Source organism: Athalia rosae, chromosome 8 (genome assembly GCF_917208135.1).
Source record: "Athalia rosae chromosome 8, iyAthRosa1.1, whole genome shotgun sequence".
Classification (NCBI taxonomy): Eukaryota; Metazoa; Arthropoda; class Insecta; order Hymenoptera; family Athaliidae; genus Athalia; species Athalia rosae.
In genome coordinates, this window is record NC_064033.1 from 5920728 (window position 1) to 5927098 (window position 6371).

The following is a 6371-nucleotide window of genomic DNA, read 5'->3' on the forward strand; positions in this document are numbered from 1 at the left end:
CGTATTTAATCCTAGTATGATGGAGAGGGAGCAACTGCTTTCTTGCAAGACTAACTGTATGCCTGCCTGTGTATTCAATCATTCGATCATGCTTTCACTCAAAGAGGAAGTGATAATGCAGAGCTCTAGAATACCGGCCCTGAAAATGAAAAGTTTGCCCAAAAGTAGGTATTTGTATCAGGAGAACATGAAACCCGAGGAGGTAGTCCGAGACCTGGTGCCTCATCATATGCATGCCTTCAATCCTATATATTCAATCCTACTCCTACAACTGGATGGAGACATTACTTAGTTGCATTCAACGTTAATTAGACTATAACTTCTAAAGGGCTCTTCGGTGATGGATTGTTAATAAATTTTAACACATCATTAGGAATAATATGGATTTATTCGGTTAGAAAATTATTCTTTCACAGCAAATGTGTTACAATGAAAATTCATAGAGGTTTCTTATCTGATGACAATTTGAATTAATTTAGAAAGTATGTACATGATCTATATCTACATTATAAATAATATATGGATTTTTATTCGGTGCACTAATGAACAATCATGCAGATGCACCGATGAGTCTTGATTCCTCAATGCAGGGAAGAGATTCTCTGGAGCTGCCAATTTCCCACCTGTAATAGAAGAGAAAAAAGTTAATAAACGGGATACAACTAAATTGTAGAGTTATTGAGTGATGAGTTATCATCAAAATGCTAGGGGCGATCGACGTTCTAAAGCGAAGCCAATTTAGCAAGTATAAGTATGGTTACAACATATCGACAATGGATCAACTTTACCTTCGACAATTACTTCCTTGAAGAATGAATACATCAACAGAATCAGCAGAACCGGACACGCCAAAGACTAACTCCATCATCCCAGCGTATTGTTATTTAAATTATCTTCAGAGGGGCTCAGAGATCTAGTTCTTCTAATGAGTGACAAAGTCAGTTTGTATCAAATTTGAATGGCATAGTTGATTCACCCCATGTTCGCTGTGCTTTGTGGTAATTCCTCTCTTGGTAGACACGTGCTGACACCTGAAGAAATATGTATTCGTGGTTGAATTGACAGCACGAAGGATTCTGGAAGGACTAGAAGGATAGAAATAATCCAGATAATAAAAGCCACAAAACTAAATTTGCAAACAGCATCAATGTCGCAAATGTTTGCGAACGTGATAAACAAAAAGGTGATCAAACTACAAATGTGAAACGATGTGGGCAGGAAGTGAACACCGTTGACGCATGATAGCGTTGACATTTAATCACTTCGATGCTGAATATGCGAAATATCTCACCTCAAATTAGTTCTCAGTCGTCATCGGATTCTTTGATCAGATTCCGCTTCCAAGATCAAAATACAAAGAATCACTGCCTTGTCATCCTCTTTATTTTTTCTCCTGTGCATCCTGAATATTATTCAATTTCTTTATTGATTTTTGATGCTTACTAGATCTCCAACAACTCCTGCGAGCGCCCAGTATTATTTAGGTGTATCAATATAACCTCAAACTCATAGTATACAGATTCTCTTCGAATTTTCACAATTTTTTTTCAATTTACAGCATCACAGATTTATTTTTAATTTTTTTCTCATTTTTTCTCATTTTTTTTATTTTCTCCTGATTTTTTCTAATTTTCCTTGATTTTTTCCAATTTTTTAATTAATTATTAAAATTTTCCGCCCATTTCTCTGGGCACCGCCATTTTCTTTAAGCTCCGCCCACCGGGGGTACAGCTAGCGCCATGTGGCGGATTTTTGGTGAACTAACCCCTAGAAAAACGCAAAAGTTTTGACCCTTCTTCGAGTAAAGCCGGAAAAGTATTGACCTCCCTTTTTTTTTTCAAGCTCCGCCCACCGCGAGTACAGCTAGCGCCATGTGGCGGAATTTGGGTGGACTAACTCCTACTAAAACGCGAAAGTTTTGACCCTCCTCCAACTGAACCTGGAGAAGTATTGACCATTTTTGAGCGAAAACAGCAGAAGTTTTGACCCTTCTCCAACTGGACCCGGAAAAGTATTGACCATTTTTTCGAGCGAAAAACAGCAAAAGTTTTGACCCTCCTCCAACCGAACCTGGAAAAGTATTGACCATTTTGTCGAGCGAAAACAGCAAAAGTTTTGACCATTCTCTAACTGAACCCGGAAAAGTATTGACCCTTCTCCGGAAGAAAAAGTAAAAGTTTTGACCGGCCCATGGAATGAGTATGGGTCGGTCAATACTTTCCCGGGTTATCCTCTGTGGATTTTCTGGGTTTTAGTTTATCGAAATTCCGCCACGTGGCGCTAGCTGTACTCAGATCAGGGCGCATATACTTTTTTAAAATTCGAATAAATAAATAGAGATAAGGGTGCATCATTTTAATAAATTCAAAATAAGAAGAGTTCAGGGTGAGTTACCTCGAAAAAATCAAAATAAATATAGATCAGGGTGCGTCATTTTTTTCCGAAATTGAAAAAAATCGAAAAAAAAATCGGAAAAAATCAGAAAAAAATTGGGAATAAATCTGGGATGCTGTAACTCGAGTTACATTTTATAAGGCGCCTCCAGGAGCTGGAAAAGATACGGTAGTCGAAAAATTAATTGAAAAATTTGAAAAAATTCGGAGAAAATTAGAAAAGAATTGACGATCAATCTGGGATGGTAGAGCTTGGGTTGCATCTGTTGGCAGTTCAATGGTCTTTCGTTCACAGTGACATACGTGGCTTCACGCGACAGTGACGTTTGCAGGTGACTTTTCAGATTACAGTGAATAATTGGAAGAATTCATTCGTAATATCCAACATGTACGGAACCTTCCTTCGGATGCGATGCGTGATCGCTTTCCATTAGGCACCATTAAGGAATGGTAATTATACGTGTGTATAATCCATCGAATGATTTGAAAACCAAAAAAAAACAAAGTTCGTTGCTATCATCTTTCGAAATTAATTGATATCGTTCAAACTTAATTCAACTTACCTCATTTCATTATTCTCACATGTTTCGGAAAATTTAATTTCCCTAATAGAGTCACGTTACTCTAGGATTGAGGTAATTGAACGGATCCAATAAATAATGCAACGACAGCATTATCCTTTAATTAATCAATCAATGCAATTAATTCATTGATTGCATTAAGAAAAAAAACCGTGTTTATGTGTATTGTCGATTTTTTTTTTCTTTCGTTTTTGACTTTCGTTTTTCTTCGAAAATTTAATTTCTGTGTGACAATATTAGTAATGATAGTAATAATATTAATAGTAATGATAATAATGATAATAATAACAATATGCATTTATATATAGGTATACAAGTAAGAGTATTGTATACAATAATAATATCGTTATTTGAATTCGTAATATATTATATACTATATTTTTTTATTTATTTATCGTCGTCGTTTCCCACCCCCACCCCCGACCTCTTCTTCTTATCATCTCTTTGTCGATTCGGTTATTCATTAATTTGCTCTTTTTTGGTTTTATTAATTATATATTTATATGTTTTGCTTTCTCCATACTTGTGTGCATAAGGAACCATTATAGATTACTTTTTTCATTTATTTCATATTAATATGTTTGTGTTTTCTCGTTTTTTTTTTTCTTCTCGTTCTCTCGGAATATCGTATCGAATCGAATCGTGACAATACGGAAAATTTCACAGAATAAAATAAAAAAGGAAAAAAAGAAAAAATATATATATAAATATACGTATACATATATTGGTATGTACATGTATATATGTATATGTGTATATTTATAAGGAAACGAATCATACATATATATAATACATAATAATAATAATAATAATAATAATAATAATAATAATAATGATAATAATAACAAACGTGTATTTGTTTATAGAAACTAATTAGATCACATGTTCGAATTACTAAATTTTTTTTATACAGCAATGAAATATTAAGAAAATAAATTCATACATTACATAAGTTAAGGTATAATATACTATAATTAAATATCGTATAGAATATTTATATATATCCATATATTATACGAATGTAGACAGATATATATACATATATCTATGAATATACATATTAAAATAAAAATATAGGCTGTGCATTTATTTTCTTCATCTTTAATCAATCAATCAATTGAATAATTAATCAATTATGATTATATTATTATTGTTATTGTTATTATTTCATTTTCATCAATTGATATTTATATTATTATTATTTTATTTTATTTATTCCTTATTTTGTTTTCGTTTTTGTAATTTGAATTTAATATCTGTTGGTTTTTGTTTCTTCTTTCTCAGTTATCTTTCAATCGTGTTTTTCTTTATTTGCATTATTGTAGATCGTTAACGTAATAGCGATTAGTGAAAATTAGTAAACTGATTCACGTTCTTGTTGCTTTTTTTTGTCGTCTCCTTCTTTCTTTCAAAATAGTTTCCCAAGCCTCTTAGATTCTTTCATTTCCGTTACATCCTCACAGTCCTTTGACCCCGTCGCGTTTTTTCAGATTTTTGTTTCATTTTAATGGTATTCGACGATAATAATGATGATAGATATAAGTATACTCATTGTAAATAATAATAATTTCTTCTATTTGTGATTTCGTAAGGTAATAAATAATTTAGATTTCACTAATTTCCTTTCAATCTTTTCAACTATTCATACGTTCAACGGTTCTTGTTTCTTCTTTCTTTTTCTACTTTTTTTTTTTTGTTTTGTTTTTTTCTATCTTTTTTTTTGATTGTAACGGAGCGTGTGCCTCGTCTCGCGCTGATTGATTGATTAATTCATTTATTCATTTATTTAATTATTTACCGACGTTTAAACTCTCGTGACGTACGTACACCACACCCTTTAAATTATCTTCGTTTTTTTCTTTTCTTTTACCGTTTCACTTCCGTTTATCTTTTCTTTCTCGTTATTTCCATAGTTTCATCACTTCCTATTTGCAACCGAATACGCAAACTGCCTCTCGCTAAGCATTTTTAACGCGTGTGATTTTTTTTATTTTTATTTATTTTTGTATTTTTTTTTTTTTTGTATTTTTTTTTTTTGTTTTTCCTCAGTTTTTCGTAGGTTTTTTTTCTCCTCTTTCTTCGTATTATATTAAAAGTAGAAATACAATTTGTTTGTTTGTTTGTTGGTTTCTTAAGTTTTTCTTTTTTCTTCTAGTTTTTTTTTCTTTTTTCTTTTTATCGTTTGCTACGTTATAGCCTAGTATACGTTATTTTATCATTATTTTATAGTCCTATATATATATATATATATATATGTATGTATATACAGAGCGGACAACGTGAAATTGCGCACCCAGATTTTGTGCGCAAGCGTGAATCAAAACGGCAGTCGAATTTATCATCTGCTAGCGTGTTGTACCAACAGCCTCAGATTTCAGCTGTAGCTGTCAAATTGTCGATCACCAATACAGCTGAGATCGCCGTATTTAAATATGACTGAGGTATGTTGTGTCAGGTGAATAATGCGACACAAAACCAGACACAGATAAGTAGGGTGGCATAGCATCAAATAAAATTGATCAATTGAATGAGAGATTAATTAAATGTCGACAGAAATACACTCATCGAGAAGTTCAGGTTAGGTCCTTGTATTTGACAGCTAAATCTGAAACCGGAGTGTTGTTGGACATTCTGCGAAACAAATGCCGACGATCGCGCGCATGTGCAAATCGGGTGCGCAATTTCACGTTGTCCTCTCTGTATATATCATATTTTTAATTTATATCCGGTAGTCAGTCCAAGGCAAACATTATCCGCAATTATAATCAATTAATTAATCAACAACAACAATAATAATAATAATACTAATAATAATGACGATGATCGCGTGACGACGAGAGAATATAATCATACAATCGTAATCGTACCTTAAATCGTAACAATACTCGGAAAAATAATCATAACGATAGTGACAATGATATGATTATCGATAATGACAATAATAATAATATCAATAATGTCAATAATAATAATAATAATAATAATAATAATAATAATAATAATAATAATAATAATAAATACAGCTAATAATAGTTGTTTGTTTTATTCGATTAGTATTTCGTGTTTCCTTTTTTTTTTTTGTAAATTCTTTTCTTCTCTCTTTTCTTTTCATTTATTCGTTCGTTCGTTTTTATTTTTTTGTTTTTGTTTTTAATTTGTATTGCAGAATGTTTTTTTTTCTACCTATATATTACTTTCTTTTTTTAAAAAATGTATACTTAACATTTAATATAATATAATATATATATCTCTTTAAAATATTTACAGTCAGATACCTATGGTACAAGTGTTTTGTTTTTTTTTTTTTTGTTTTTTCTTAATCTTCTTTTTATTTTCTTTTTCAGTTTTTAATTTTATTCAATTACGTTTTGTTAGTATTCGCTATTTTATCCTCAGC

At 31.5% G+C, this 6371-nt stretch overlaps 1 long non-coding RNA gene across 1 annotated transcript; it reads right to left on the reverse strand.

Annotated features, from left to right (window-relative positions):
- Positions 1-369: 369 nt before the first annotated feature.
- On the reverse strand, positions 370-1800 carry LOC105686289. The gene is made up of 3 exons (XR_007279977.1): positions 1292-1800; positions 789-1031; positions 370-623 (listed from the first exon to the last, which is right to left on the reverse strand). It is a non-coding gene; the product is annotated as an uncharacterized LOC105686289 (long non-coding RNA).
- Positions 1801-6371: the final 4571 nt, after the last annotated feature.